The following is a 19,489-nucleotide window of genomic DNA, read 5'->3' on the forward strand; positions in this document are numbered from 1 at the left end:
TAAAAATCTTTAATCTTCTTATTACTAACTTAAACATAGGTCTTGGGAATGTGATGCTCAGATCTGAAGTATTCAGCTTTTAATTTATCTACTGCATAATGAAATTTCTGAGCTCAAATCATGCAGATGATCTTAAATATTATAAACCTACATAGTAGTATTCTTTGCATGTATAACTTCAAAGGCATTGGTGGGTTGAAAAGAAGACTCCTGCATTTTGCTCTTGCAGTGTTACAAAAATTTACTTCCATTAGATGAGACTCAAATTAATGTGACTGAAATTATTATTAATTATTAGTTTTAATGTAGAGTTACAACACATTACTTATGAAATGACACAAAATTCAGAAAATTAAATGGATTGAGTTTCAGGTTTTGAGTCCAAGACTAAACTCAGCCTACCTAATATTAAGCACATAAATGTTACTTGCCCAAATATATGTGTCAGAGCAATTTGTGATAGCTTGGTATCTGAGCCCATCCGCATGAGGCTAAATTGTGATTTTTATTCTTTCACACATTGTTTCAAATAATTACAGAAGAGAAAGTTCCTCAGTTCAGTTTCTGGAATAGATCTATCAAACTCCTGAAGTCACAAGATAGATTGTCTCATCAAATGTAATCAAAGGACAAATTTAAGAATGAGACAGGACAGGAATTATTTTTATAATTACAGTTTAAATATGAATTTCAACAGTATTTAAAATTATCAAAAACCTTAAAGTACAGAAAAGGCTAATAATAAATCCAAATTGGAACACATTGCCAATAATAGATTGCAGTGTCATGACTGAATTAATTAAAAATGTGAGGTCACTTATTTAATGAACTTTAAAAACTTGCAATCACCTTTCATCTCCTAGCCTAATTGAAACCAGATATATTTATAGTGCTGTGTTGTAAGGTGTTGTAATTCAGAAATGTAAAGCAGAGTTGTAAATATCTTATTTAAACACTTTACTGTCACTAGTGTAGTCAGCAATAATTGCCTGTGGGAATTTGTTATGTCTACTAGGCCTTCTACTGCTTCAAAACAATTTAATCTGCATATATTTTATGTATGTTTATATACTCTAATCTATAGAGTCCTATAGCCTAAGAAATTTAAATTGAGGACACTTTTCAGTTAGAAATCAGGTTGGAGATAATCCAGAAACAAAAAAATCTCTATGTGATGAAGAATGAGTAAATTATTCCTGCTTTAATCTGATCCTTTCTATCCTTGCATACATTATAAAATAGCACTGTGTAAGAAAACATGGAAATATACCCAGTGCAAAACATAATTCTTGGGAAGGTCAGTGGTGTTTAAAAATGGATCAACATTTTCTTAATAGCTTTGTCCTTATTCTACCTACAGGCAAAATTGAGTTTAATATTGTACTAGTTAAGGTACTTCCTAATGTTAATTCATAAAAATTCTCTCTAGCAAGTTCTGTTCCACAATCTTTATTACATGTTCCTCTTAGCTACCTTTCTAACACATATATTTTTCTCATTATTCCCTAAGGATTTATTGGGGGGAAAAAAATTCAAATTATATTCTAGAGGAAGCATTGCTTACTTGTACTTTCCACACAATCTTCTCATCTTAAACACAGAAAGTATGCTAAATCATAATTTCAGTGGCAGAGTGAAGTGAATTGTATAGCAAAGAAGTAAAACACTCAATAGAAATTAATAGGTGCAGTACAGTTCCAGAAAAATAAAAACAAAACCCTAGTGACTTAACACAGTGAAGAATAGGGTTAAATTATCTGGAGCAGTGGAAATGCTAGCCTATCAAGCCAAATATTATTAGAAATTATTCTAAGTGTCTAGAATAGCTGAATGTTGAAGCAAAGATAATCTTAGGAGCTCAGAGTTAGAAGATCAAAATTGTTTGAAACTTTGAAACAAAATATCTTAGAAGGGATAAGACAGTAGGGTTGCTGAAAGAAGATGATCAAAGAATCCTGTACTGCTGCAGGAGTAGCGGAAAATGACTGCTGGGGAGACCTGTCATAGATATGTATAGTCTTAGAATGCATTAAAAAAATGTGATACATTTTAGATACATTTTTAGATATAGTCCAATAACTTACAAACCAGCCACTGTGACTGATCCTAATTGCTTGGGCATGATGTTGCACAGGTTGTAACTCTGTTCTAAAGAGATTGATGGGGATTTGCCCAGCAACCGCCAGTAGAAAGGTTACTGTCACCTTTTTCTTTCCTTACTCTGATGGGTATTCAATTTATTCAACCAGTAAAATGCTTCCTAGATATTGTTGCAAACCAGTTTGATTAATATCACCATTATGCTAATTTAAATTATGGCATGGGTCAAGGCAGCTTTCAGAAACCAAAAACTCAGGAACTACAGCGATATCTTTACATATATTGTTGTTAAAATTTCCTAATTTTCCAGATTTCTAGAAGTCGAGAAAGGAAGACTATGGTCACTGATGTCCATGACGACTCTGAGACATTGACCACTACCCTCTGAATATGTCTGTCCAACCAATTTCTTATCCACCTAACAGTTTATTCATCGACTCCCTCCAATCTAGGGAGAAAGATGTTGTGGAGGACTGTGTCAAAGGCTTTACAGAAGTCCAGATAAATGACATCTGTAGCCCTTCCCTTGTCCACCCATGTAGTCACTCCATCACAGAAGGTCGCTGACTCTTTTTTCATATTTCCCAGGATACTCTTAGCAGAGTAACATTCTTTATGTTACAATATCTTTGACATATTGAATGGAATTATGAAATTTAAGAAATTGATGCAGGCCACAAAAAAGCTTGGAGAATTTAAAGATTTTAGAGATGTCTTACATTATTAGGAGTGGGATTGCTTTCCAACACTTATACACTGGCATATATCATAGGTGTCCTTGGGAAACTCCAGTGTCTAAGTGCCAAGACTATGAAAATCTGGGAAAACTTGTTGCCTAAACATACCTAAACATTGGTATGAGGTGTTATCTGAGATGCTCTGAGTTTTACCAAGATATCCATACAAGTCTGGTACATGTCACATTGTATATCCAAGATATACACCTTCTTTAAGGGAACACTTCGGGGAGGTCCAAAATGGTGCTAGGCACCTATGTCTAGGGAATTGAACCCTATGCTTTGGCAAGAAAGTCGGCAAAGTGCCTAGGGAGCTATTCAGCACAACAAATGTAGGAGAGGGATTTGAACAAATGTCTTGACCTCATGGAATATAATTTAATTACCTAAATATGGGAAGTTAATGCTATTTGAGTTGCTTTAGGGAAACTTTTATGACTGCTGAGCCAGAGTGATCTGGATTGCTGTGTTTTATGCACCAGTCCTGAGAGGATGTCCCAGATAACAAAGGATTTTCCACAATGTTGTCAAGCTGTAAGTGTCTGTAGTCAAGAAATAAGGCTTTATGTGTTAAAACAGATTAAAATTCAAGTTATTTTAGAGAATAATTGAAACAACTGAAGGACTCTTTTTTTGGAAGGCTATGTCATAATGCACAATGCCTGCAACTTGAAATCAGACAAAGTAAAACTATTCACCCACTTTCTGGCATGAGTAATCACAAGTAACATTGGAACAGTATGTCAATAAGTAATGTTGATTAACTACATGTTCCTTTAAGGTTTGATATATTTTGATTTATATTAAAGTGTGTTCTAATTCAGATTCAGATATTGGACTTGAAAAAGAAATAAATCCATTAGATTCATTAGATAATGAAATTATTATGCAAATAATCAGAATAGGTCATAGAACACATATTTAGATTATGACCCTGGGGCCTATAATATTTTTGGAGTTCAAAACTTCTAGGAATGGTGTTACAAGAGCTTGACGATGTCTGAGAGCAAAGACACACCAGGGAATACAGTGTCAGCTTTGAAGTGTTACCAAGAATTGCATGTTTACAAAGACTAAGACAGTACTTGATGTATTAACAACCTAAAAAAGAAAAAAGTGAGGAATTTGTGCATATTCATATTCATTGCTGTCTAATTGGAAGATGCTGCCACTTTTGCTACTTTTTGTATCCCAGTTATTTTCATTATGAATATCCCCAGAGTAAAAGTGACAATTCAGCAATAATGGGGTATTTCTTTTCAAAATATAGATGGAGACATCTGAAATAATGTCATCAATAGCCTGCATGAACCACATGAACTACTCACTATATGTCATTTGTGAAATAATCCAGAAAAAAGACACTTTCCCTTTTATGGAGGGATTCACTGAGAGAAGATGACCACTTAGTGGAACTTGGAAAGTTCTTTCTCTGCAGTGGACGTGTAGAAGGCCACATTGACCAGTTTTGTCTGTCCCTGGTGCTCATTATTTCTGATAAGAAAAAGTTGGTAAAGGACTTAATGTAGGACAGTTTGTGTAAATGCCATCTTTTGTTTACTCTTTGACTTTGACAGTCTCTGATTTCCTAGACACACTAGCAATGTAGGAGGAAAGTTAGCTATTACTCACAGTCTGCTGTCAGTTTAAGCATTCACAACCTGTCACATCTTGTGAGAACTGAAGATGCAAATCAGTCTTTCTCTGCAGTGGCTTAAAAAATGTGCCAGGTGGAATGTATTCCTTTATATGATTGAGTTGATTGAAAAGCAACATAAATCTATTGATGAATGTTCATTAATAACACTAATTATCTCCTCTCTACCACTGAGAAAATATAGAATACACAATATCTAGAAATCTGCATTCACCTGAAGAAGACCTTTAAAAAAAAGCCCAATGAAATTACCGAACTTTCTTTAAAATTTACTTTTTTCTAAGTCAAAATTATATGGAATTTGCCTTGTCCTTTTCATTTTCACTCCACTGGTTCTGCTCACTTTTTCAGCAGTGATTCAAAGATGACTTCAGTAATCTACCTTTGGTTTTATATCGCAAGGACATTTTCGGGTCATATTTTTTAAAATAAATTGTCATTAATATGTATAAAAAGATGTTCGCATTTTTACGTATCTGTCAATCTATCCCCACTTGCTCATTCAAATGTTCATGTTTCTTTAGACCAGAGGGTTTTAATCTTACGTTTATGTACCAAGCACCTAAGACAAAGTGCTACCATTAATCTGAGAGTAGTCTTTTAGCAAAATAAATTTTCTAATTTAAAGTATGAGAGTACATACAATTTAACTTTTTTTTTAATGTAAAAGACACTGGTTTATGAATATTAAAGATTCATCATTGTTATGATATTTATGTTTGCAAGATACACTTTTTGATTTTATGAGTCACACAATGGCCACAACAACACCCCAAACCTTAAGTGTGAAAAGTCTCTTTTTTTGTCTTTTATTTTTGTCATCTAGTGTTTGTAGGACCCTAAACCATTCCATTTATGAGTTATTAATGAAGCAAAAAATAGTAGATGTTTTAAAAAGTCTGTGACAAAGGAGCAATAGTTTCTTTCCTCAGAAAGATGCCTACTATGCTACTTCCACAACACAGACTAAAGACTCTCATTTTATATTTCACTGTCTGTCTTTCAAATGCATCATTTACAATTTGTGTTGATCTGTTTTCAGTTAACCCTCTGACCACCAGGCTTCCCCTCTGGCTCTGTGAAGCATAACTCTGAACTTTATCTGTGGAATTACATTCTGTGTTATGTGGTTTGAACATTTTTGCTATCAGGATTGTTTCACATTCCTTTTATAGCAAAAGAGAATAATTTATACTTTATGATGGATAGGTTTTAACGTAAGTGCAGAAAAATGTTCCAGACCCATCTGTTTTCAAAGAATTTAAATTGTCACTTTAAAAAAAAAAAAAAAATTGCAATACTGACACTTGCCATGATGTTCCCAGATACAATAGTGAACTCCATGGGTTATGGACAAGAAAGCACTACATGTAAGTAGACCTACCTCTAAGTTTATGCAGAATTAACATGTAAATATGACAGCTAAAACCATATTATGAAATTTTTGCTAGTACTAATTGAAGTTCATTTTGTTTCAGCACAAATGTTTGAATTTTAAATAAAGCTAAGAAAATGAAAATATAAATTTTTGAACATAAAAAAAAGGGTTCTATCTTTGCAAACATTTTTGACAATTCAATTCTCATCACACTAAATGTGACTGGGACTAAATTTCAGTGGCTTCATTAAAATATTTTTAGCTAAATGATAGCCATACTATAACTTATTTTTACTATCTAATTTTATTTTTTAATGTTGAGAACTGTCAAGTACTTTCTGAAAGCATTTTGCAGACATATGGTGCAGCATGCTTGTACCATTGAATGCCATCTGCTGTCTAGGCTTAAATGTACACTAATTTTACTTTTAATTCGTAATGAACATGAAGAATGAATGTGACCCATTTACTGCAATTTGGCTAAGTCATTGGCAGGTGTACTTTTAAGGCATAAAACATATTTGTAATTATAAAATGGCTATTTACAAGTTCCCAGGTGGGTAGGTAGCTATTAGTAACAAATAATTGCATGCCAGCCCTTTATGTTCCCAACCACAGTACTGGGACAAAAAATAAAAAGATGAAAGTATGAGGCATTCCCTTACTAATAAGGATATGAAAATTGTACAATTTGCATTGCCAAATTTAAACCTATGAAAGACTTTAAAACATTTGTTTAACATGTAAATGGAGATCATAGCTGGAAACATAAAGGATCTCCAAGAAAAATTAGTGTGCACATGCTCTAATTTATCATCCTTTACATCACAAGATGAAAAATTATCCAGAACAAGTCATGCTGACAGCTTTGACCCTCATCCAGGAAAAAAGCTTAATGCTATAGTAAACGCAGCAATTGTGAATGATTTGTCAAGAAAATGATGGAGAAACACAGTGGTGAAGAGTGTTAAGATGTATTGTCATGTCTTCACTGAAAACAGTGACAGACCAAATCTGTGGAGGAGCTGAGAGACCTGGGGTTGTCTATTCTGGAGAAAAGGGAAACTCAAGATGCGGCTTATCATTCTGCAACTACGTGAAAGAAAACTGTAACAAGGTGGGGCTCCTCCTCCTCTCTCTGGTAATCTGATGGGACAAGATGGAACAGCCTCAATTTGCAACAGGGGAGGTTTACATCAGATATTAGGAAACAAAATTCTTCACCAAAAGAGCTTTCAAGAACTGGAACAAGCTGTTCAGGGAAGTAGTGGAAAAGGGGAAAGTGTGTGTAGATGTGGCACTCTAGGAAAATGGTTTAGTGATGGACTTGGCAGCATCAGGTTTACAGTTGAATTTATGATCTTAAAGATCTTTCTCAGCTTAAATGATTGATTAAAAAAAAAAAAAACAATAAGAAAAACATTCCCCCAAACTCAACTGGAAAAAAAAATCTTAGAATGTTCAACATCATAGACATGTCTTGCTAAATTGTAATGTACTTAAAAAGGAAGAAATACTGCTGTTCATGTAAGTAATGGAACCCGCATAGAAATAGAAGTTATCTGGTTTTAATGTCTTGCCTGAATATTGCTTTTATTCCTCTTACCATTGAAAATTAGGCTAATTCAGTCATACAGTTTTTGTTATATTTCTGGCTGGCTTTCTGCTTTCTCCTAGTAATTTATTCAGTCATTAGTGGCTGTGAAATTTAACAGAAAGATATAACTTTTGGGGCTGTGACTATGCTGTTTTTCTTAGGAGAAAATCCCATGTCTTGGAAATTATCCATTTCACATTGTGGTCTCATGGTCTGTTATATACTTCACTCGTGGCACCCCCTCATGTCAGAAGCTTAGTAAGGAGGAGAGAAAGAACTAGGCAGTGTACTGACATGCTGATATTTAACTGCTGATGTGCAGCATCTGTAACCCTCCTTACATATGTTATCACAGATGTTCTACCAGCATTGCTGAAGGGCAGCAGAGAATCTATTTTGGACACATCTGGAACCACCTCTTACAGACATGCAGAAAGGTTCTGATGTCTTCTCACTGAAGACACCCCTGCTGCAGTCCAGCTGCTGCCAAAACCTTGCCTCCTAAACCTAATACATGTATGTTGTTAGCTTACATGCTAATGCTCTGCAGATTCACAAACCTAGTCTGGGTGGGGCTGTCCTCATTCTCTGCCTGCTCTGCAGAGCTATGCTGCCGTCAGAATTGCTGTGTGTGTCCTGCAATTAAAATTAAATTCTTCTATTTCTCTTATATGAAGTTTCAGTAGTGAAAATTACATCAGGCATTTCATGATCACCCAGATCTCTTCTCCAACTTTTTGCAATAGATATGTGTAACACTTCTCATGTATGATTCGCAGTGAATAGATCTTACATACGCGCCTTACCATTGAGCAATTGTCATCCATCTCAGACAGAAAACAACAACAATGACAACAACTATTACTATTATTATTGTTGTTATTATTATTATTATTATGATATACACCCATATGAACAGCAATATCATTCCTTAGATGAACATAAGCCTGAGTTTCACCAGACATGGATACACTCTGTTTCAGTGTTCTGTGAGAACAAAGCTGTAACCTAGAAGAATGTATGAGCCAGCCCGTTGGGACATCTGTGGGTGAGGTTTTCTTGTCACTTGCTAGACACCTGAACACTAGACAAGGTTAACCCAAAAAATGAGAAATAGTACTGTAAAGTGATAAAGGTGGAGGTGTGGCTAAGATATTCAAATTGCCCAAAATAGGAGGCTAATTTCATTGAGAGAGTTCTTGTCTAGTCCCATAGACTGTATGCTTACAACAGGCCAGATGGCATTGGAAGTATTTCTTTTTGCAAAGTTTTATTTAAAAGCAGTATAGTTTGTCCACTCATAAACGTGTCCGTGACATAACTGAACTAAAGTATGTGGGTAAACTAAGAAGACTTAAAAAGTGCAGTTCTGATTCAACTTAAAACAATTCTACAGATTCCTACAATGGTTTATGCCTCACTTTTTCCATTATTAGTGTAAATGCTTGTGTAAATTCCTGGTGAAATAAACAATTCAGGGCACCACTAGAAAACTGGTCACTGATTCTAATGTAGGATGACTTTGATTTTATTATTGAAGCAATTAGTTTCCTTGAATAACGTTGATATATATTTCATAGAAATGGGTACTGAAATCTATATCCTGAGCTGTGTTTTTCCTTTACCATAATAAAAGTGTTTCTGAAGCCCAAATATGAGCTGGTTTGAATAAAAAATTATAATAAAAACATTACTGAAATGTTTATGAAAAGTAGCTATAACTCATTTTTCAAGAGATGAAGTAGCTAAATTTGTATTTATTCAAATCTTCTAATTTATTTTTTTGTGCATTTTAAGGTGCTAAGCACCATCTAAATGAAGATTTTTTTTCCCCACATAAATCCAAAGATTTATGTCTTTAAATTTAGAAGCCTAATAAATTAAGAGTACTCCAAGCTCATTTTACAGTCAGAAGAAAGAAATAAAAAATTTCCAGAGGGACATGCCATATAAGATCCAAATTGCTTTCTGGAGATGCTTCACTCTTTTTATTGATTACACAAAGAGCCCTGACACTTCTGTAATGGGAAGGATGAATCTGAAATACAATAATTAGTGGTCTTCTTTAAACTGAATTAGCTGTACTTCCAGATTTTTCTTCATTTTCTTTTTTTGATCACTACCTTGCCTTTTTTTGATTACTATTTTTATCCTTCTACATTTAAAGTAACTGTTAATGTAAGTTAAGGATAGCTAGTGTCTTTTTTGACTAAATAGATTCATTAGTAATGGTTTTGGTTGGAAGAGATCTTAAAGATCATCTAGTTTCAACCCTCCACTTCCATGAGTAGGGACAGTTTTCATTAGACCAGGTTGCTCAAAACCTGGCTTTAAATTCTTCCAGGGACAAGGCATCCTTTATTTCTCTGAGCAACCTGTCCTCTGTCTACACCTTCACAATGAAGAATTTCTTCCTAATATCTAGTTCAAAAACTATTATCTTTCAATTCAAAGCCTTTCTTGCTTTTCCTGGGACTACATGCCCTTGTAAAAAGTCTCCTTCCCTCACTCTTGTGGACTCCTTTCAGATACAAGAAGGCTGCAATTAGGGCACCTTGAAGTCATCTCATTTCCAGGCTGAGCAATCCCAATTCTCTCAGCCTTCCCTTATACGTGAGATGCTACATCCCTTTAATCATCTTGGTGACAACCCCTCGACCTCTCCTTCTTCACCTGCTCCTTATGGACAGCTATTGAAAGGCACAGTTCAGTCATAGAATTCATTCCACCTACTTTCAGTAAGGGCAACAAGGTCATAACTTTGCAGCAGCAAAGTGGCTTCCAGCTCTTCCTATTTGTCACTCATGCTGCACACATTGGTGTAAAAGCACCTCAGCTGGGCTGTTGCAGCTTTGCCTTTCCAGAGGAACACCTTTCTATTCCTTTAAAATATTGCCCTGTTATTTTCCTGTTGGCTTCTGTCACTGGATGAGTTCCTGGCTCATTTCTGCAGGACTGCAAGGATGCTCTGCTGTGGCTAGCACTTTTCCAGCCACTGGCAAAAGGCTCTCAATAGAATCTCATCCCTCTAACCTTTGCATATCATGCCACACCTTGCCAGGGACAAACCTGATATGGTTTCCTTCTCCTGTCATATCTAGTTTAAAGCTCTGCTAATGATCTCTGCTGGTTCTTGAGCAAAGACCTTCCCTCCTTGGTGAGAAAGGCGAGTCCTGTCTGATGACAGGGTGCTAGGTGTTGCACATCATTCCACTGTCAAAAAATCAAAAACTGGTGGTGACACCAGCCATGAAGCCATGTTTTAATAGACTCATCCTGTCTGTTTTTTCAAGTATTGCTACCCTCAGGAAGTACAAAAAACAATAAAGCTTGTGCCCTAGAATCCCTTATCAACCATTTCAAAGCCCTAAACTTCCTTTTGACTGCCCTTAGACTATGTGGTGTCACTTCCTCCCTCACTCCCTGCATGGGAGATCAGTCATGGGGCTGCACCAGCCTAGAAAGTTTTCTGGAGATAGCAAATCTCAATATAAATCAAGCAAGAAAGCAAGTAAGTACAGAAAAAAAGTTATTTTTCTCTATTTTTTGGCTTACCAATAATATACTTTTTATAGTCTTTTTGTCATAAATCTTTCTTGGAGCATAGGGCCAAAGAAGTAGGTTTCCCTCCACTTGCTTAGCATGTGAAAAGATATGGCATTTCCTTTTACACATTTTATTCTGCATTCTATTATTTTGTATGTCTACTAAGGGTTAACGATCTCAATACCTTTTGGATTTTTTTTTCAGAGAAATTCACCATTTTTAATAGTATGAGCAAGATTTTATAACAGGCTAGACCATCTATGTATTTAGAACACATTGAACTCTTGAAAGCACCAACAGATTCAGTCCTCATGGGCTTTCAAATTTGACTTTGCTGATCATGGGCTTCAGCTACTATGCTAGCACTTTTCTTAAACATCACTGCCAGCCCCTCTAGTCAGCATTAAATATTGTAACCAGTACCTACACAAAGCTGGAGAGGTTTAGGCACTTTTAGGCTGCCTAGTCAACACACTTTCCATGACATTGAAGTAGTTAATTATCTTCAATGTTTTCATTCTCAAATGTCACATGTGGAATAAAGAATTCTTATCTCCATTTCCAAAAAGGCCAGTGTGAACACTTGTTCATTGAGAATTTGAAAGTAAAATTCACCTACCTAAACATGGTGACAGTTAAAGAAAAAACATATCATGATAGTCCACTATCATCATAATCTGAATAGTTAGCTATGGTTAAAGTACTTGGATAGCAGGCATCCTGAAATCTGGAATGATTCACACTCACATCTTGAAAAAGTAGATGAACCTCTGTACTAATTAATATGCTAATACAGTACTTCTCTGTTTAATTTATATCCCTGTGAAAGCAAATATCACGGCTTCAGGAAGCCTGTGACTCTGTCTTACTGATTTCACTTAACAAAAGCCTCCAGTGCCTACTCCATTATCTGTTGAAGTCCCTTATATTAATTTATTTTGTTAATTTATTGTATGAAATCAATTAAGTTACAGTTTTTATTATGCTAGGATGTAAAATCATGAATATTTATCATACATATGATGAAAAGTTTTGGACAGCAGAAACAAGGAAGCCCAAAAGAGAGGACTGTTGGATAAGATTCAGACAAATCTTTGCAAGAGTGTAGATGTGGAGGAGAATTAAATATGAGAATCAGAAAGCACTTTTGAGAGGAAAATAAGAGTAAATTCATGAGAATATTGAATATGAGAACTGAAAGCTAAGAAGAGAAGGGGGAAGGAAATGAACGAAAAAAAAAAGATTCTATAATGAGGATAATGGAGAAGAAGGAAAAAAAAAAGTGAAAACCCGAGCAGTTCTTTACACCATATACAGGCTTTTTGTGCTTTTTATGTGACAATGGCACCACAGATTTGGCAAGAAATAACTTAAAGGTAAGGGTTATCAGAGAATCACAGAGTTGTTGAGGTTAGAAAGAACTGCTGGAAGTCATCTTGTCTGACTCCATGCTCCAGCAGGTTTCCCTAGAGCAGGTTTCCCATCACCAGTTGCAGACTTGCTGATATGTTCTTCCCTATTATCCACATCAATAATGAAGCTGTTAAACAGCACCAGAGTAAGTGTGCAACCCTGGGATACACACCTACTTTCTGGCCTTTCTACTAGGCATTGATCTACTGATCACCACCCTCTTGTCCCAGCTTCCAGTCAGTTTACAATCTACCTGCTGATCTGGCCCTTACAGCAGTTTGTCTCTGAGAATCTCATGAGAGGCAGAGTGAAAGGCTTTACTGAAGTCCAGGTAGACAGTAATGACTACTTTCCCCTAATCAACCTTACCAGTCCTTTCATTGTAGAAGGTGGTTGTGTTTTCCCTTCCATGAAGCCACATTGACTATTCTTGTTGATCTTTGTTTCCTAAGAACTTTTGTTCGTGTCATTCAGTGTCCATTTTGTTATCACAATCTCTGGGGCACTGTAAATGATAAAATTTCTTCAGTATTTGAGTTGTTATTACCTTCATGACATTTAAATCCTTGCTATATGTTATATTATCAGAAGTAGTCATGAGATATGATAAAGTGATTATGGAGTTTAATCTATAATATTACAAAATACTTTATTTTGAAAGGTTTAACCAGTCCAATAATTCTTTTGCTTGTAACTTCTGTTTCATTTTTCAGAAGTTAAATATAAGTTGTGGGGATATCCCTTCTTATCTGTAAAATGGTACAGATTTTATGGAAAAATATTTTTTGCAGTGGATGGAAGCAGATTTTTTTGACTCATAGTTTTTTCTAAATTTTACAATGGCAAGCATTATGCAAGACAACTTCATAGTTTTGTTTGTGATTACAGGAAAAAAAACATTCCACTAATCTCCTTGCCTCCTATATCTCTGTTTGATCAAGTGTAGGAATTCCACTTGAAATAGTCACTTTAACAAATAGTAAATTAAGACTTTGGTTCACAGAATATTCTGAGCTGGAAGAGACCTGTGAGGATCATTGGACCAAAATCTTCACGCCACACAGGACAACATAGCAGTTAAACCATGTGTCCTGAGAAGGACTACAAAGATGATCAAATGACTGGAGAACCTCTCCTAAGAAGATATGAGAGAGTTAGGACTATTTATTCTGGAGAAGTGAAGGCTCCAGTGAAACTTAATAGCAGCTGATGTGGGGGAGGCATGTGGGTTGGGTCTTGTAGATGATCTTTGAGGTCCCTACCAACACAAACCATTCTATGATTCTATGAGCTAAGAGCATTGTTAAAATTCTTCTTGAGCACCTGCAGGCTTGGGGTCATGACAACTTCCCTGGGAAGTTCTTTTAGCACTTGACCATCCTCTCAGTGGTGGCCCCAGACAGAGCCATAAGCCATTCCCTAAAATCCTCTCACTGGATATGTGAGAGAGAGAGGGGGAAAAAAAACAACCAAAAAACCAAACACATCCACTCTCTTCCCTTCATTCACAAGATGGATAAGCTTATCATAAAAGGACAGTAAGCTAATAAGGCATGATTTTCACTTCATGAACCTGTGTTGTCTTTGAACAATGTCTGCATTTTCTTAAAGCACTTTTCAATAATCCCCAGAATAATTCTGTTCATAATTTTACCAAGCACAGAATTGAATCTGAAAGTCTTATAATTACCAAGGTCTTCTTTCTTGTCCTTGAAAACTGGAAAAATTATTTGCTGGCTTCCATTTGAGTGGGACCCCTCCAGATTTCCAAAACAGTACTTCCAGCTCCAGAATCTCCCATATGTTTTGTAGGTGCAAGTGGGAAGGCAAGGTAGACGTCCAGAGACAGCAAAATGTAGTTCAACCAGTTGGTAATCATCTCAGAATTCTGGATATTCCTCAACCTGTTTCACCTTTTTCTTCTATCTGGGCACATCTCTCAGTCATTCTTTCTGCTGCCCTCAGACATGAGGGGAAACCTCAGGCACACTCTGCAGCCAGAAACTTGGATAGCTGCTTCCCTTGGGATCTGTGTTTGGGTGGCTGCTCTGGGTGCTAGTACCACAGGAGGTGCAGAAGACATGACATTCTGATGTGTGGTCACAATTATTAGAGGTTCCTGTGGGGAGAGTAGGGCTGGGGGCAAGACTCTGGGATCAGGAAATCTGGTTGGTGAGGCCACAGACTCCCAGCATCTTTGCTTCAGCAGACTGTCGTCCTTGCTGCTGCCTGGTCTCTCTACACACATAGCCCAAGGGGTTCTGAAGCCCCCTCAGAAATTCCCCTCCAAGGTACATTATAAGCCTCACATGCCTCTCAGCACATGGTAACTGCTGTTGCTAGCTGCTAATCTGGGCGTCCCATGGTTTGACCTGTGATACAGGCATGATTCTTGACTTCTCAAAGAGTCTATCATCAGGATTTGTGCATCTTCTAATGATGAGGCTGCACCAGAGGACACTATTAGTAGGTAATGGAAGAAATAAACCAAACCAAATAAACAAAGCATAAAACCCACCGACCAAACAAACAAACAAACAAACCACAAGAAGTCTTTTTTTAATGGCCTGGTAGTTAATACATTTCCATGGTTCAACCCCAACCAACAGCCAAGCCCCACAGGCCCACTTGCTGCCTCCACCAGCAACAGGATGGAGGAGAAAATTAAGGAAGAGTAGAAGTTATAAAATTCATGGGTTGAGATAAAGAGAATTTAGTAGGGAAATAAAGCCTCACACACAAGCAAAGCAACACAAGCAATTATTTCACTGCTTCCCATGGTCAGGAAGGCATTCAGCCATCTCCAGACAGCAGGGCCCTAAGACATCTAATGGTGACTTGGGAAGACAAACACCATTCCTCCTCCTTCTTTGCCCCAGATTTATATACTGAGCATGATGTCATAGGCTCTGGAACACCCCTGTGTCCATTTGAGTCACTGTCCTGGCTGTGTCTCCTCCCAGCCTCCCATAGATCCCCAAATTCTTTGCCAGCATATCAGTACGAAAAGCAGAAAAGGTCTTGGTTCTGCTTAAGCCCAGCTCAGCAATCAAAAAGAAAATATTCTTATTATCATTCCTGTGCTCAGCACACAACCAAAACACACTCCCATACAGCCACTGTGAAAAAAAACAACTCTACCTCAGCCAAAACCAGCACAGACACCTTTACAGTATGTGGAAAAGGTAGGTTCAAACTTCCTCAATATAAGAAAAAAATCTAACATCTCTATTCCTTTCCATTAATCTATTGTCTACAATGTAGTCACAAGCTCGGCTGTAGCCCTAACCACATCTAGCATCTGTCTCTCCAGAACTGTTAGGTATTCAAGGATCTTTCTGGCTAAATAAAAAAACAATGTTCAATGAAATTAGAGGAATACTGGGAGGTTTTGAAAAGAAGACAGGCCAAATCACTATTTGGACTCAGTCATCTAAAGCCCACACTAAATTGGATGGGGTTTAAGCTGTTTGAAACCTTGAGTTATTAAATTATTGAATTACTAGATGTCATAAACACTGGCAGCTGGCCAAATTGAAAAATATGATGATAACTAGCTTTGTTCTACTTCTAACAGCTCATTACAGCATGAAAAATGAAACTGCCATATTATTCCCTGTCACAGATGGTATGCACAGGTTGGAATTAGTATTTATTAAAGTAATATAATTCCTTTTATCCATACTTTCCTTTTATCTTACAAAAAGAAGCAGGTGATTGACAATTTTTAAAAGAGAGTGGTCTAAGCCTTCTCACCCTCTTTAAATGGCTATATTCATAACGGAAAATTCATACTTAAAGATGATATTTTAAAAACATTTCTTAGAACAAAGCAGGAAAAAACCCAAAGATTCCGGGTTTTGGATCATTCAAGTTTGAAAATAGTTGAAAGTGGCTGTCATATTTTACAAATCATAGGTCTGCTGCTGAACAGTTAGAGAGGATGTGCTGCCAATCAATGTTCTAATTTCTTTATTTTATGAAAAATTCAGATTATGACTCATACTTTTTCTCCTCATTTGCTAGTTATTCCTTTCCAAGGAAGAGTAAGTTTGAACCAGATTTCTTTTTCCTCCTACCTTCAAAAGGATATGGAGGATATTCTGTAAAAAAAGAGTAAAGGATGTTTGCAAATCAGGGAAACATATATGCTCATTAATTCCCTTCCTCTGTGTCAGTCCCCTCTCCTTTTCCTATTTTCTCAGATGATATTGCATAATTTCACTGTAGTTTAATAGTTTAGCCCAACTGTAGGTCGAAGCTTTGTCTTACAGAAGCCAGCATCATAGGCAAACACATTGAAAGGCAATTTCCATTTCATTTGCTTTTGCAGTAGCTCCTCATGCCATGAGTTGTTCTCCTGAGTTGGGTTGTGGCCAATTAGCTTTCACTACAGACCAGTTTAGCATCTATTAAATTCTTTAAACCTAAACTTAGGGGAGAACAGTTGGTAGAATGAAGGCCGCTAGAGGAAGAATTGCTATAACTTAAGATAGACAAAAATACTGGAGGAGAGAATTCATCTGCACCAATTCTGAACCTCTGAAATGAGGATGTGTAATCCAAGCTAGCCCATCAAATCTTCACTATTACTAGTGGAGAGAAAAAGTGCAACTGCAGTGCATAAAAATAGGCACCTACTGTGACATGAGGTACTGTGACATATGTTGGCCTCCAAGTTTCTACTTTAACAGGGTGCAGATATCTCATTTAAGTGCTGTGCCATACAGCTTTGTCCTGTTCAGGTGTATTGCATAGCCTAGAGAGTCACAGACTACATCGGGCACTTCTGTGTGGGCAGCTGAATCCCTTCTGAGCAGACCAGTGGGTTTACACTCCATATCTGATTTTGATCTAGCAACAAAGATTCCTACCCACAGAGGCATTTTTAGATATAACATATAAATATATATATAAGTCTTATGCCCATAGCCAATGTATGCATCATGGCTATTTTGCATAAAATATTATGTTACAGTTAAAATATTATATGGACAGGCAAAGCTAAATATGTAATGCTGTAGACAAAATTGGTAGATATTAAAGTGCATTCATTGAACATTATGATTAAGATATTTCATTGGATGTACATGGGAAGATTCTGGTAGCAGGTGGGCTTTGTGAGAAGAGATCAGGAGCTGCCCCCTTGTCAGAGTCAGCCTCTTCCATCTGGCTCCAAAATAGACTGGCTACTGGCCAAAGAAGAGCCAACCAGCAATACTCATGGTGACCCTGAAATAACAAATTCAAGAAAGGGTAAAAAACTCTACAGCAGCTGTGAGAAAGTTTAATGTGTAAATGTGAGAGAAACAGCCCGTTCAGACACTAAGGCCAGTGAAAGCAGGGGAGGAGATGCTCCAGGTAGGAAAAATTCTTCTTCTGCAGCCCATGGAGAAGACCATGGCAACATAAATTGCCCCTCAGTAGGCCATGAGGACTGTGATGGAGCAGATTTCCACCTGTAACCCTTGTAGGACTCCATCCTGGAGCAGGTGGATACACCCTGAAGTAAACTGCAACACATGGAGAGGTGGTGCCAGAGCAGGCTCCTTAGGGAAGAAGATAGAAGTGTTGGGTGTAGAAGTAGTGGAGCATGGGAAGAAGGAAAGAGTAGAAGGAATGTAGTTTTAGCTTTCTTTTATTTTTACTGTCCTATTCTTTTAAAATTGCCAATAAATTAATTTCCCGAGATGAAGATGATTTTGCCCGTGACAGCAATTGGTGAGTGATCTTCCTGTTGCTTTTAATCACATTTTGTCAATGTGTCTTGATGAGAAAAGTGAATGATGAAGAGTCTTGAGTGGGCATCTGGCACGTAACAAAGGACAATCCCCTCCATATTTTTTCAAATAAAAAATTTGTTTTATCTGAGATGGATCTCAAATCTAACTTACTGCGAAGTTAAAATCTGGCCTACTATTACATGGAATATTTGAAATCTTCCTTGTGATGTTAATTCTGTAACAACTTTGTTATCAGACCAAAAATAAATCTCCAAATAAAGTAAATTAAGTGTTCCTCCTTCAATAATTCAGGGGGTTTTTTTCCTTTTTTTTTTTTTTTTTTTTTTAAGGCCTGGAAGAAGGTAGAGAATATTTTTATTGTAAGTTTTACATAGACAACATGAGATTAGTATCTGAGCTACACTTAAGGCCATGAGTTAGATGGCACCTTTTCTCATGAATTAATGCAAACTCTTCTTGCTATAAACAGGATGAAAACAATCAGCATAGCTGAAGCTGCCGGTTTTGAAGATAATAATAATAATAGTTTACAGTTGTATAGTTCTTGTATTCATGAAGATTGGTCCTATTAAAATGGAATTGTTATCTTAAATTGCAGAGGAGCTTTTAGTCTACTGTATTTTCAGATAGTTCTGTTTTTCAGACTGATGTTTTCTCTCTCAATGCAGGGTGATTTTTTTCTCCTCTCTGCTGTTGATTGGGATTAATTGATCTCCAGACCGGTGCTGGCAATGCTCCAGGGGTGTCTGTGCCCAGTGCCACATCCAGTGCCATGGGGAGTCTGTGTCCTGGACTGGCCCCTTGCACCTGCATTGCAGCCTGTCTCTGGCCTCAGCTCTGGCCCATCTCCACCCACTCTGCACACAGCCACCCCCAGCCTCACCTGGGTCATCCCTTTACTCAGGTGCTGTGGGACTTCACCCTGGGCAATGAAGACAACACCTGTGCTGAGTCACCCTCACCTCCCATCCAATGACCCCCCTTGGACCAGCTCTGCTTTGCACCACTTAACAAAAGGAAAGAAAGAAATCTATCTTTGTGATGGGTTAGGAAGAACCCAGTCAAAAACACAGGCAATAAGGTGTCAGTTCGTGCTGAAGGGTTGCTGGGTTTTACAGAGCAGCATGCAAGCTCCCTGTGGAAACTCAAGAAAGTAGAAAGACTTAAATAAATAAATATATAAATGAAGGTAATTTTTATACATAGTTGTTATGTGTTAGTTGAAATGCTCACAAATTTTTGTACTGCATTGAATTCTTCGTTCAGCAAAATAAGGTGAATCCAGGAAAACAGGTAACATCCTCTGATACAACAAAC

The sequence above is a fragment of the Fringilla coelebs genome (genome assembly GCF_963513975.1).
Source record: "Fringilla coelebs genome assembly, chromosome: 2".
Classification (NCBI taxonomy): Eukaryota; Metazoa; Chordata; class Aves; order Passeriformes; family Fringillidae; genus Fringilla; species Fringilla coelebs.